This window comes from Phascolarctos cinereus, unplaced genomic scaffold, assembly GCF_003287225.1.
Source record: "Phascolarctos cinereus isolate Bilbo 61053 unplaced genomic scaffold, phaCin_HiC Scaffold_726;HRSCAF=1367, whole genome shotgun sequence".
Classification (NCBI taxonomy): Eukaryota; Metazoa; Chordata; class Mammalia; order Diprotodontia; family Phascolarctidae; genus Phascolarctos; species Phascolarctos cinereus.
Genome location: NW_027556098.1, coordinates 181,510,413 through 181,525,984, shown reverse-complemented (window position 1 = coordinate 181,525,984; position 15,572 = coordinate 181,510,413).

Genomic DNA, 15,572 nt, shown 5'->3' with positions numbered 1-15,572 from the left:
ACCTCCAAGGCCTTCCTTGGACTGTCACACAAACTGCTCAGTAGGCATCCTCGTCTTGGAAAACTGGTCCCATTATATCTTTTCCAGCCTTATCTCCCCCCCCTTACCTCTTAGAAGTAGGGCTTCTAGCCTTATTTTCCTGTGAGTCTTTCTTAAGGTGACCAATATCACAACAGAAAAATATAGGCCATAACTAAACACATTCGCTCATTAAGATTTAGATCAGGAAGCAACCTCAAAGGTCATTTCATCAAGGCCATCTTTATTTTACAAGGAAACCTAGGCCCAGATATGTTAAATGACTTGCCCCAGATTACAAAGGTAGTAAAATAATACCTGGAATTCCAACTCAGGTCGTCTGACCCTAGATCCTCTGTAACAAGAAAGCAGTTCCTCCCATAAAATATTGACAATGTCTACTATGCTTATTTCAAGGACAGAATAATCAAGGCACCCCAAAGTCCTCCACTTCATAAGAGTGCTCTCTTCACTAAGATGGAGATATGAACTTCTTCCAGCAGGAGAGAACTATGGGCACTGCAGGACTGAAAAAAAGAAACAATGATGCCATATAAAGAAGAGGGAGAACACTGGGCAAACCAAGGTCCTGAAAGTGAAAAAAAATGGAACACGGAAAGCAAGTCAGGGCAAAAAGACTCTCCAGAGTCCACCAGTGCTCCTTGGCACCGAGTAACTTGTCATTTTTCCCCATATTTACCTGTTTCTGTAATCATCAACTATCCATCCTTTAAGGCCTAGTTCAAATCCACCTCTCCTCTGAAGTCTTTCTGGGCACCCAAGTCAGAAGTGATAAATCTCTCCTCTAGCCTCCTATGTTACTTCTGCACTCTCTTAGGGTGCATAGTCTGTCTGCCTTGCATTATGTATTACTCCCCTTCTTCACTCTATCAACTAACCAAGCTGGCATTCTTGCTATTTCTCACTCACAGAAGTCCATCTTCCCAACTACTGCCTTGGCACTTGGTATTCCCATGCCTGGAATTCCCTCCCTCCTTATCCTCCAGCTCAAAGAATCCTTTACTTCTTTCAAAATTCATCTCAAGCACTAGTTCCTACATAAATCCTTCCTGACTCCTCCCTCAGCTGCTAATACTGTACCTAAACTATATTGTATTTATTTTGAAACTGTTCTGTATAGACATACATGTACATATTATCTACCCTGATAAGCTATAAGCTTACAGAAGACAGGGCTGTTTATTTTTTGTCTTTGTATTCCCAGTACCTGACACAGATCTTGGTACCTGGTAATTTCCTAATAAATACTTGATTAATTATTAGAATATAATGGATTTCATAACATTTCATAGAATGTCAGAGCCAGAATAAACTTTGGAGGTCGAATTCAGTAGAGTCAAACTCAAAAAGAAACTGAGCCACTAAGCAGTACATAAAGATCTCTGAAGGCACATCTTGACTCAGAAAACTACATATCAGCATTATCTATGTTCTACTGTATTTTTATGTATTTTGTTAAATATTTCCCAATTACATGTAATGCCCTTCCAGTTCTGTTCAGGAGCATTCCAGGTGTTAATGTTGTCCTCAAGTCCAACAGCTTCCTTTTTAAAATGAGGAAACTGAGGTCCAGAGAAGTAAAGGAACTTTTGTTCAAGTGACAAAGCTAGGACTATAATGCAGGCTTCCAAAAAAGCCTAATTTAATGCACTGTACATAGGGCCATCTCTCCATCTAGAGTGAAAGCATTTTGAGGGCATCTTAGTCTCATTCACCTTTAGATACTACATTACCTTATTCATAATATGAGCTCAATAAATCAAAATTGTTGAAATACCTACTTCATCAGTTACCTATAAACAATATTCTCTTATACTTCGTTCTCACGCTCTTAAACTATGCCACTGATAAAGGGACTATAATCAAGTGAGTTGTAATCAGTGGTGCTTGAAGAAAATCAAGACAATTAATGAACAAATAAGCCCTATTTTCTAATTTCTTTTCTGAAAGGTATGATCTAAAGTACAAAGCCCTATTTTTTATTCCTAGTGGGTTTCTTGTTATTCAGTTATTCCAGTAGCGTCTAACTCTTTATGACTACATTTAGGGTTTTCTTGGCAAAGATACTGAAGTGGTTTGCCATTTTCTTCTCTAGCTCATTTACAGATGAGAAAACTGAAGCAAACAGGCTTCAGTGACTTGCCCAGGATCACACAGCTAGTAAGTATCTGAGGCCAGATTTAAACTCAAGAAGATGAGTCTTTCTGACTATAGGCCTGGCACTCTATCCACTGTACCACCTAGCAGCGTTAAGCCGGTATTTTTTTTTTTTGGTAGTGGGGTTGGGGGAGCAGTCCCATATCCACAAAGTCTTTCATACTAACCTCACAACTTTGTGTTGAAGAAAGTGAAGGAAAGATCTGGACTAGATCAAAGTACAATTAGGCAGATTCACAATTCACTTACTGACTGGACTCAAGCCATAGGCACTGAGGAGTCAAAGTGACTCGAAGTCTCTAATAGAGAACTTCAGGGATCTGTCCTTGATCATAGGTTAGTTGATTATTTTTTTTATCAATATCTCAGATGAAAGCATGACACACTTGTCAAAGTTGCATTGGATGGGAAAGATTTTTTCAAAAAGATCTCAGCAAACTAGAATGATACTGAATCTAACAAAAATAAAATCTAATTAAGATAAACATAAAATTCTACAGTTTTTTTTAAAGATCAATTTCTTAAGTACAAGATGGGAGAGCAATAGCTAGGCAATATGTGAAAAAGATCAGGGGTTTTTGGTGAACAGTGGAATGTAAACCCAAGGAATTGATAATGTGACATAGCAGTAAAATAAATAATTGAAATAAAATAAAGCTAACCTTGTCTGCACTGGGAGGCATAGTTCCCAGAATGTGGAAAGTGATAAGCTTGCTGTACTCTGTCCTAGTCACATCGGTGTTATTCTGTCTGATTATGAGTGCTGAAAGTCTGAATGTGAACAGAGGCCAGGATGACGAGGGAACTGGAGACCATGCTTTTGCAACTGTAGGTTGAAGAAGCTAAGGATGCACATAGCCTTTATTTTTCTCCTGAGCTCCAATCCTACAGCACCAACTGCCCAATAGACATTTCCAGTGGAATGTACCACAGACATCTCTAACTTAATATGACCAAAATAGAACTTATTATATCTTTCCCATAAACAACATACCTCTCTATTGGACTTCGTAATTTCTATTGAGGCCACCATCATCCTTCTAGCATCCCATGATCATAAGAATTTTAGGACCTTAGGAGGAATATGATGGCTGTCTTCAATTATTTAAAATTCTATTATATGAATAAGAGTTAGACTTGTTGTTTAATTCTGAGTGGTGAGGTGAATGGCAGCTGTAAAGAAGCAGATGTTTGTTTAATGTAAAGAAAAACTTTCTAACAATTATAGTTTAGCAAGTACTACCAATCAACCAATAAACATTTAAGTGCTTTCTATGTGTCAGTCACTGTGCTAGGCACTAGGATACAAAAACAAAAATGAAAAGGTCCCTGCCTTCAAGGAGTTTATATTCTATGTTGAATGGGTTATTTTGGCAGGTTATATTTGGCTCCACCCACTGAGCTACTTCACTGGAAGAAGTCACAAAACTGAACAGACTGGATTTACCTAACCTCAACTGGGCCTTCCCTGTTTGCAAGATAATCCACTTAATTCTGCCCAAAGGATTCCCTATCCCACTCCACCTACCACAGAAACTGTTCCGTAACTCCTTTCTACAAACTTCCTACACCTCCTCCCTCAAACCTCTCAGCTAGAAGATCTCATCTCATACTTTACTGAGAAAATATAAGCCAATTACCATGAGCTTATTCTTCTTCCTTCTCTTTATCTGAAAACCCCTTGACATCATTCCTTACTCTCTATCCTCCTTTATTCCCATCTTTGATAATAATATAGCTCTTTTTCACAGCAAAGCAAATGTTTCTACATACACTCTTTGCCCCATCTCTCCTCCTCTCTTCTCCACAAGTTACCATCTCAATAATCCCTGCCTCTGATTCTTTGATCTCTCTTCATTTAATGATTCCTTCTCTCCTTCTTTTGAACATTCCCAAATCTCCCCTGCCCTTAAAAAAAAAAGTCAAAACCTTCATTAGACTATCAAGCTAGTATTCTATATCACTTGTTCCTCTCAGCCGAATTCCTAGGAAAAAAATTTCTATACTCAATTATCTCTTCTCTCACTTTGCAGTTGGACTTCTGCCCTTGTCACTTGAGTGAACTGCTCTCTCCAAAGTCACCAATGATTTCTTAATTTCCAAATCTGCTAGGCTTTTCTCAGTCTTTATCTTTTTTGACCTTTCTGCAGTATTTGACACTGTTGACCTCTCCACACCTCACACTCCCAATACTCTCCTTTCTTTGTTTTTTCAGGACACTGCCTTCTATTATTCTCTTATTTGATTGTTCCTTCTCTATCTCATTTTTTGGTTTATCCATATCATGTTCTGTTAACTCTGGATGTACCCCTCAAACTCTGGCCTGGCCCCTATTTTCTCTATAGATATTATCTCTCAGTGACCTCATTAACTCACATGGATTTAGTTATTGTATCTGTACCGATGATTCTTAGATCTATATACTGAGCCCAAACCTGTCTTCTGAGTTCCAGCCTTGCATCACGGACTGTCTTTGGACATCTTTGAACTGAGTGTCCTTTAGCCATCTCAAATTCAACATGTTCTAAACAGAATTCATTATCTTTTCCTCCAAACCCACTCTTCTTCCAAACTTCCTTATTTATATCAAGGGCTACCATCTTTCTTGTTACCAAGGTTTGCAACTTGATCTCATCCTCAACTCTTCATTCTCACTTAACTCATATCTCCAGTTGTCAAATCTTATATCTACCTGCACAATGTATCTTTGCATCTGTCCCCTTCTCTCTGAAGTGCTTCATTATTTTTTTGGCATGTCTTACCCATGCAAAGGGGTCTGGCATCCTGATATCCTCTTTGAGAGCTTTAAAACCAATCCATAAGTATACTTAAAATTGTTGCCTCCAACACAGATGCTTTTCTCTATGTTATCTAGTTGGGTCCAGTACTCTTCCTAACTTCATCTTAAGTGCCACTATCTCTGCCACTTCGTTGTATATATAGCAAGACCCCACATGTGCCAATGAGGCCCTACCTGTTAGAAGGGGCTGTTCTCCCACATGTAGTATGGGAGTTGTCGTGCGGCTTGAAGGGAGGCAGAATAGATATCTCTAGCCTCTTTTCCCCCTACCCTTCGCCAGTGGAGACTACTCCCTTCCAGGAAAGGAAGTAGGAGGGCAGAGGGCAGAGGCTGCTACTCTACTTTCCTCAGAAAGAAGGGGTACTAGGTTAGGATTATATTTATCTGCTCTTTTAAATATTATTAGTCTAGCGGATGCAATCAGGTTCAAGGTAATTTTTGATTGTTGTTCATTACTGGGGGGAAACAAGACCCCAAGCTTTATATTCAAGGCTTGACCTCTTTCCCACTGAATAGGAGTTCTACAATGAACACACATAGTATTTAGCCAACACACATAATACTTGCTAAATCAGTGGCAAAACAAAAATCAGAAAGAGCACACAGATGAAAATATACACCAGACAATACAGAGTGAAGAAGCTTTCCCATTGGGAGTAAGATAAGTTAGCTCAACTGAGAGGAATTTCCTGAGAGTCTCTAGTGTAGCAAAGACAGGGATTATGATGATAGGGATATGATGGAGACTTCCAGCTCCTCTCATGCCTTCCTAGAGTCTTTTCCTTTAGAAATCTAAAGTGGAGTTGGCCTCACCCATCTTCCCTCTTAAAGCTGGAAGCCAGAAGCACCCAAAGAGAATGTAGGATCTGAAATGAATCAATGTTAGATGAAAACTTGAAGACCTGATAAGAACTCAAAGAAGACTAAAGGGACTAGCTCTTTCGTTCTTACCAACTCTATCCCATCACTTACACTAGAGAGAGGCATCGTTTTCCACTAATAAGGAGAGAGTCTAATACCAATGAGCTTCGGGACTGGGATTACACATAGTACACAAGTTACTAAGGTAGTACCCAATGCATTGTGTCCAAATGCAGTGATTCCATTATCAAGGCTGGTGAGGTCCTCTTACTATAGAAATACCAAGAGTTCTGTTTCATTTCATGTCTATTTATTCTCCTGCAAATTTCATCAAAAAAGATTTTTTGAAAAATGTTAACTTTTATCAAATTTTTCCATAGCCATATCTTATGATAGTTGTCTGTTCTTGAGTCTTTCTCTATATATCATTTTGGGCACTTTGTATTGTGCTGTTTATCTATGCATAAAATTTTCTATTCCTAAGAAAATGATTTTAATATGTTTATATATACAAAATTGTCATCTTAACAAAAATACTGACAATGCTGCAGAGGATAAAGGTTTAGTGAGTTTAAAAATTTATAATTATCAAAAGAACTCTTTTAGTTGAAGAGAAAAAAAACCTAAATGTATTTAAATTGGGCTTTTTTTGTGAATTTTCAAGTTTGATTCAATGAGCATGCTTTTTCTTGTAGTTACTCATTATAGCCTTATTCCTTCCTTTTCCCCTATATCCCTCCCTCCTTCTCTTCCTTCCTTCCTTCCTTCTTTTTTTCTGAATAATAAATAAAATTCACTGGGTTCATTTTTTTTTCTCTACCCAAACTTATAGAGCCAATCACTATATGTTGCCAAAACTTTGGTCAGTATACATCAACATTTTAAACTACTGCTTTTTATTTCTTTCCAAAATCAGCTGATGCTGAAGGGACAACCAGTAATGACTGATGTAATGATGACAGATTTCAAAAATAACTAATTCTACTTTTCCATTTTGACAGTAAATGTATTAGCAGGAGATAATATGTTCTTGACCTGTGTTACTAAGTTAAATTGAATCTTTTTCTTTCTTACCACTAATCATTTTTAAAAGATTGGCATTTAAGGCCTTTTTCAAGGTTTTTAAAATAGTATTTTGGTTAAAAAATAATTTATTAAGATTAGTAGATTTTACTATTACATATTTCATTTAGTAATATAAAGGAGATACCCAGGAGAAGCCTGGTCAAGGTTAACTCCTTCACTACTCTGCCTTTTCAAGGCTGAAGGGGTCCTTGGAGAAACATCACAAATACCAATATTTCCAAATCAAGAGGACTTAGTTCTGCTTTCTTTGTGTAATCTTTTCTTCTCTCTTTTTCAGGCACATTTCTCTAGAGCCTGAGTGTTTTTCTCTTGTTGGGGAGCTTTAACCCAGTAGTATCACCATTATGAAGACTTATTAGGGAAATTCAACTCATTTTAGGGTTGAGTGGCTTTACTTCCAACAACTTTGAATGCTTTCTCCTTGCAGGGAAGAGAGGATCTCGGTGCTTTGATAATACTAGATACCCTAGAGGACTGTAGAGGATGTCCCAAAAATCTTAGTGCAGTTTTAAGCTATTAAAGCTTTAATAACTTAGATGAACTACTAATTTAATAGCTTAAATAAATTATTAAAACTTCAAGCTTCACTAGAACTTTTGGAATACCCTACATAGATCCTGTTGGTGGTGGGGAAAGGTAAAGTTCCATTATTGAGGGAAGGAGAATTGTCTTGACTATTAATGGATTCAAATATAAGTCTTTTGTGCTTTGAGTGAGATTAAATGAAGCCTGTACTAAATTTAATGTATGGAAGCTGAGAAGTAATTTCATTTCAATAGAAACCTAAACACAAGAGGGTCTCATAAGAGGGAATATCCTTTAGCTCTTAATAACAGTTTTAATAAAGCCAGATTACCAGCATAGGAAAAAAATGAAAATAAATGCCATTCCTACCATACTTCCACAACTCCAGCAGTCTTTTTTCTCTTGAGTTCTGGACCTGCATCTGCAAATATCTATAGAATGTCTTAATCTGAATTTTCCAGCAGTATCTCAAACTCAACGTGTCCAAAATCAAACTTTTAAATCTTTCATCCCAGACCTGCTTCTTGTTCTGACTCGGCAGTCTTAGTGATACCAGTATTCACCCAGACTCCAAAGTATTGATGTTTAAATGTGACATTTGACTCTTTCCTTCACCTTTTATACTTAGTTACTAAGTCCTGTTAATGCTTCCTCGAAACATCTCTTCCATCCATTTCTTTTCTCAGTACCCACTAAAACCACCGTAGTCCTGGCTCAAATTACCCCTTGCCTAGGTGATTCAATCCCTGCCCAAAACACTTCCTTTCCTCTCCTCCCCTCTCCTCTCCCTCCCTTCTCCTTCTCCTCACTATCTCCTTCTCCCTCTCCTGTCCTCTCTTTTCCTCCCCTTCTCTTCTCTCTTCTCTTGCTTCCTCTCTCTATGTCATTGTCTCTCTGTCTGTTCCTCCTCCATATCCTCTAAGCCATTTTTGTATCAATGTCAAATTAACATTTCTTAAGCACATATAGCATCTGCCTCCTCCTCCTTCCCCCCCCACCAAAGTTACCTCAAATCAAGATACTTTATTGGTCAGCATCCTCTCAAAATCATCAGAAGCCCTTACCAATGTATTTACCTTTAACAAGCCAATCACAGGACACATTAGTTCAAAGCAAAAGACATTTAATCACGTAGCAGATGTGAAAAGGAAAAAAAAAGATTCCCTATCCCCATGCTCATTCAAGGATAAACTCTCCCTCTCAGAGATGAGACCACCGATAAGGATGGGCACACACAGGGACCAGATTTAAATATTACTTCCTTATCTCCATTCCTACCTCCCAACTCTAGTCATATTGATCTTCCCTTCTCTTCAGAGTTTCACTTTATCTGCCCCCTTTCATTTTTTTTTTATTTGGTTAGGCAATGGGGTTAAGTGACTTGCCCAGAGTCACACAGCTAGTAAGTGTTATGTGTCTGAGGTTGGATTTGAACTCAGGTCCTCCTGAATCCAGGGCTAGTGCTCCATCTACTGCGCCATCTAGCTGCTTTCCTGTCTCATGTGATTTATATAAGTACCTGATTTGCTCAAGGCACTCTTCTAAACACAGGAGTGACCATACTAAGCTTTGGTGCACTTGTCTTGTTTTGTATTATTGCTGTTAGAAAGAAAGGAAAATACAAATTGGCTTTCAGTCCTGTGCAGCCCTCTTCTATTTTTCCAGTGATAAAGAAAGACTGTCCTAGGGCTGACATTGTTTTAGACTGTGTATAAATATTAATTTAACTTATGGTATTATAAATATAAGATCTTTTGCCTAATGACCAAAAAGTGGACATAACATTGGAGGAAACAAGTCAAATTAATATTTAAATTCTTGCTATAAATGTGTAGGAAGACAGCCAGTTATTTTGTTAGTCCAAGGGGCTTTGCAGCTGAAAAATAACTATAATAAAGGCAGGAGTTTTGTCTAGGTGGGTGAAGAACAGTGACCTTGCTTCCTTAGTTTACTTTTTGTTCTAGCTCAAATTAATTCACACGTTAAACCAGAAAGGATTTTGGGGAAAGTTTAATCCTAAACTTAATAGTTATGTATAACCTAAGGCCAAGATCTGCCCCTAGATACAAAAGTATCAAAGAAAAAAAATCTTATTTTGAGGGCAACCTGTTTAGCTTTTGTTAGCTGGGTGTTGCATCTATGATTAAAGAACCTGATGATCCTGCTCTTACTGGGGAAATATTCTAGCCACTATACTTAAGCTGACAGGAAGCTGAGATAGCCTCCAGGAAGCCCTGAAAAGGCAAAGCCCAGAGGGTAATAGAGGGAACAATGTTATGAGACCTCAGGCCAAGAAGCCACCATGAGACCATGTGCAACCATCAAAGCCACACCTAGCAGAGACTGAGACTATCAGAGTAATACCCAACAGAGACTCTTGTGACTGGCAGCCATGGCAGTCTCCATAAGCTCAATATAGAAGAAGAGAGAACAACTCATGCAGTGGAAACCACAAACCCTTTAGGATGCAGACTCAATGAGAGCGGCACCGGAAGGCATAGGTGCCTCTGTAGCGTTGGAGTCATGAACAGCTTTTCCACAAGCATGAACTAGCTATACATATTTTCTATATGTATGCCCCTATTCATTGTCCCATTTCCTCTTGATAATGTATTTATTTATGGGAAGCCCTCTGAGATTTGAGGGCATCTGGTTCTAATTTTGTTTCACTGGATTTTGTTTTTTATAAAATGGTTTCGCCTTGAATTGTGTGTCCTGTAGTTGACTAGAGGGGGAAAAAGACACCTTGATTGGGGTTTTTGAGCTATGATTTTGAAGACAGGCCTAAAAAGTACCTTGAACCTGGAGTAGTTATCCTGGAAGCCCTTTATATAAGAGCCCAGAAGAAAAAGCTAAAGAACCAGAAGACAAAAAGGAATAACTAAATAGAAGGATGGGATGCAAAAAGGGAATTGGCAAAGTTGATTTTTACCATGTATCCTAGGATAATCAGAAATATCATTTGTGGGACATGTGGTCACTTCATATTGCAGTTCTCATGATAAGCATATGTAAACAGAAAATTGTGAAGCTAACTGTATTTCATGTATCCTATGTTGCAGAAGATGAAGAAGTAGAAAAATCTATGAAAAATTTGATTAAGAGCTATGAAATTGATCAATAGCAACCCAATTTTGAAGCCTTTAGTTCACCAGGTGCTTCAATACTTTGTCTGTCCAATGCAGATGTAAGCATAGGGGAAGCTAAGCAGTACAAGAATTAGAGTAGTGGGCCTAGAATCAGGAAGACTTGAGTTCAAATTATGCCTCAGATACTTACCAGCTGTGTGTCCTGGGTAAGTCACTTGGAATCTGCCTCAGTTTCTCAATAGTAAATGGGAATAATAACACTTACCTCCCAGGGTTGCTGTGAGGATCAAATGAGATATTTGTGAAACACTTAGCACAGTGCCTTGAATATAGTAGGTACATAATAAATGCTAGCTATGATTTTTGCAAAAATGTGCTGAAAAAATATAATTCAAAAGTTGGATTAGATAATTATTTTTGAGGATAAATATTTAAATCATATGTCATTTTGTTTGGGTGGGCTCTACCCCATGCTATTAAAACTACACTAGGACTTAGTGGGTCTTTGAGAAATCCTGTAGCTGAAAAAGTCATCACCTTGTAGCAAACCTGATTGTAAAGCTTCTCTGAGCTTACCTAGGCTGGTTTTTGTACCATAAGGTCCATTACCCAGTCCATACCTGAAACATTTACAGCTTGGTAGGACCTGGCAAAGCTTAAATTTTGCTGGTAAAATTCTGGCCTTGAGGATCAGCTCCACACCATGATGAAGTATCGGAATCGGACTTCGGGGGGGGGGGGAAAGATAATTCATAAATTTACTCATTATTCTTTCCTACTAAAGGATATTAGTTTACCCACACAAGCAAAGTAATATCTTTTATGACACAGATATAGTGCTTATCATATTGCCTTACAAATCATGGATATTCAATACAAGTTTGGTGAATTAATGTCTTCAGGATGAATTATTTTCACAATATCAGTTGGGAAAAATATAAGTTACAAGATTCTAGAATGGAAAGCAAAGTTGATAGAGATGACAGACCTTTGTCTTCCTGACAGATACAGATTCTTTATGTATTACCTCTAAAGAAAATGTTGCTATTTGAAAAATAGGAATTATTATTTCAGTAAAATTAGATGATACTATAATCACATTCTTCAATAAAATTCAATATATTACTCTTGTCTAACTAATAGAAGAGTGTATTCTTTAGATCATTTTTATTTAGGTGCTATTTCTCTTTAATGATTTAAAAGTTAATAATATAAAGAAGGAATCTGTATAATATTTATATATTTTATCTATTTGGACAGCAAAAACTTTCATGAACTAAAACCCAATTGAATTCAACAAAACTTACTAAGAACCTACTATATATGTTGGGTGAAAAACGTATACTTCTTTGATAGAGCTGTGATGGCACTGATGAGTGTACTCCCTCCAATCTTGTACTACCAGTGTCCATGTACTAGCACCTCAAGTGTGAGGGTTTGCCAATCTCTTTTCAAGGCTGCTTATCCACCTGTGGTGTCCACCTTCACTCAACTTTCACCTGTGGTTCTGTGAAGCTGTAGCATGTGCAGCAGCCATCAGTGAGGTAGGGGAATATCTACCCCAGGCATGTGAAGACTTTCCCCATCAGAATGTGCAAATTATAAATTAACGGTGACATTGTGGCATGTGAAGTGGTGCTCTCTTTATCATAATTGCTCCTTATCTTAGAAGAATTGCCATACTGAATACAAACACTAATCTTACCAAATTAGTGAATGTAAAAATTTGTAACTTTGAGAATTAATTTATGTTATTTTATGACCAATTTATTCCAGCAGGAACTGTGGGGTCCTTAGGGCTTGGTCAGACATCGAAGACTTCAAGGTTATCCACTGCAACCTGGCCAGTGGTCTTCACTTTTGTCCTGCCACTGGACTTCGATGACTCAGGAGGAGAGAGTGAGGCTGACAACTTTATGCAGCTCTGCCTCACTTAAATCCAATTCACCTGCAAGTCATGACATCACCCATGATGTCATTTATCTTCTTTGAAAACAAGGATGAAGAACAACAAGGACAACAACCATTGTCCATGACAAATAGACAAATTGACATAATATAAGATAGAGTATAATGATGGTAAAACAGAGATCCAGACAAACTGTTTTACTAAATGAAGAAGGATGATACACTTTTCATTGGAGTATCAGGAAAGGCTTTAGAGGAAAGATAGTGCTTAAGCTCAACCTTGAAGGAATAGGATTCTATAACACAGGGTTGAGTAGAGAAAGAGTGCTATCCACACATGCAGAACAGCACCAATGTAGGGAGGCAGGGCATGACTTATTTAGTTCAGACAATGTCCAGGTGCATATTCACTTTATCTGGAATATAGTATATAAAGGGGGTTGTGAAATAAAACTGAGAATGTAAATTGGAGTTAAGCCTTAAGAAGGTATTAAATGTCAGAACAAACACATAATAACACATAAACATTCTTAAATTCAGGTAAACTAAGGCAGATGGAGAGTAGCTGAGGCAAAAAAAAAAGGAGTGCAAAAACCTTAGTATCATATAGCATTAGCAGTAGTAATAGCTGACATTTAGTACTTTAACATTGCTAGATCATACAGATCATCTAGTTCAACTTCCTCATTTTTTGGAAGAGGAAACTATGATTTATCCTACCCACACATAAAATGAGTGGCAGAATCAGGAATAGCACCCAGGTCTCTTGAATCATAGTTCATTGTTCTTTGTAATATACCATTCCAAAGAGATAGAAGACAAGAAGACTAGCTATTATCAGGGGTTAAAAAATAATAACAACTTAACTACCATGGCATCTCCTGGGATGAGTTTAGAGGTATGTTTGTTCTTTCTAGATCTACTGTATTGTACACAATCTACTATATTGTACACATTAATCACATTAATGATCTGAAGTCTTGTATCATCCTAGGTCATTAAAGAAAAATTCAATTATATTCAGTAGGGAAGGGAGGTGTAGTACTACTTTTACAAAGATTTTTTTCCACAGCAAAGCTTAAAAGAAAAAGGGAGTCTATAGGATTCACCCTGATTTATATCTGGAACACCTCATCCCCAGACCATATTGATCAATCAAAATTTTATTTTATTGTAACTTTAGTTATTGAGTATCAATGAATTCTTTTAAAGAAAGGAATATCACATTTAACATGTATCTTGAAATTTGGAAAGAAGATTATAGGACAGATTATAATTCTTGGTCCATCTCCACTTGGATAAAAACACGACGAGATCTTTGCTGATCCTATCAAAAACCAAAGTTAGCTAATGATTTTTAATTCAAACAGCTATAGAAAAGGAGAAAAATATTTTTTAAAAATATTGCTGGCCCTCACACTCATCCCTTATAAGAAGAAATTTAAAAGAAAAAAAAACAGCTCAGTAAAACTGATTAACCAAACCAAAATTTGCATTTTAAGTAGTATTCCACATCTATAGTCCTACACCTCTGCAAAGAACCGTGGGTTCTATTCTCATTTCTCTTTCTTGAGTCTAAGGTTGGTTATTATGATTTCAAGGCATTCAGTTTTGATTTTATTGGTGGTGTTGGTCTTTCCCCACTAACACTGTTGTAGTTATTGTGTATATTATTTTCTTGTTCTATTTACTTCACTTTATACTTAGTTTGTAGAACTTTTCCCATGCTTGTCTTTATTCATATTCATTGTTTCTTTAATCACAATAATATTCCCTAACATTCAGGGACCTTAGTTTGTTTAATCATTTACTAATCAATGCGCATTTACTTTTTTCCAATTCTTTGCTACAAATGTTATTCCATTTCACTCTATTTTATTAAAATTATTTGTATCAGGAAGCTAAGCTGAGCTGGAACACACAAAAAAACCTAAACATTTATTTTTTATGATAGGATACAAAAAGAAATGATAAGTTTTGTTTTCTTGACTGAAACAAATTATACCTATAGGCCATAAAGACTCATGCTTAGAATGCAATGAAAATGGGTTAAAACTATTCCAGAGGATAAAAAAATTTAAGATGACAAGAGAGGAAAGCTAAGGATATAGTGATGAGGAAGTTAGAAGTAGATGCAAACATATTGGTAGTTTAGCTGGAACAACTAAGGTCCATTCCATTTTTTCAGTGGTATAATAAAGGGACCTTATTCATATGCACACAACTTTTAGTATTTTATAACTGACTGCTTGTACATTCAAACATCATATATATGTATATATGTACATATACAATTATATATGTATGTACATATATGTATGTATATATATTATATTTATACATACATACATATACGTACATACATATATATACATATATATATATATGTATATATATATATATATATTTTACCCACCAGATAAATCCACCTTTCAAATCAAAACACGCCTGTCTAAAATGGAACAGGTTACTTAGGGAGCTAATGAACTTCTTACTAAAGGTCTTTAAGAGGAGGTCTGGTGATTACTTGTCAAAATAGACAAGTAGGGGGATCTCAGTACCTGAAATGGGATAGACTACACCTTTAAGATCCCTTCCAACCCTGAGATTTTATAATTGTGTGAAATAAAGTATGTGAAATTTCTTTGTAAGCAGAAGAACTATATAAATGTAAAGAATAATAAATACCCTTTAAAACTGTATACTCCTTTCGGGTAGGGGTTGTTTCATTCATTGTGTTTATTATTATTAATAATAATAATACTAACTAGCATTTACCTACCATTAACAGAACAGTTTTTTGCAAAGATTGTGTACAGATATTGTTACCCCTATTTTCTCATCTGTAAAATGGTGATAATAGCACCTACTACCCAGGGCTCTTGGGAGGGATGACGTAAAGCGCTTAGCACAGTGTAAAACCGAGGGACATAGAGGCTAAGTGACTTGCCCACCTGGTGTCACAGGGCCAGTAAACAACAGAGATTTGAACTCAGGTCTTTCAGGTCACAAGTCCAGCATTCTCTTCATCAGACCACAGTGCCCCTCTTGTAAGCTACTGTTATTAAATGGCATTCTCTTCGTTTCAAGTCTCTTAAACGACCTTC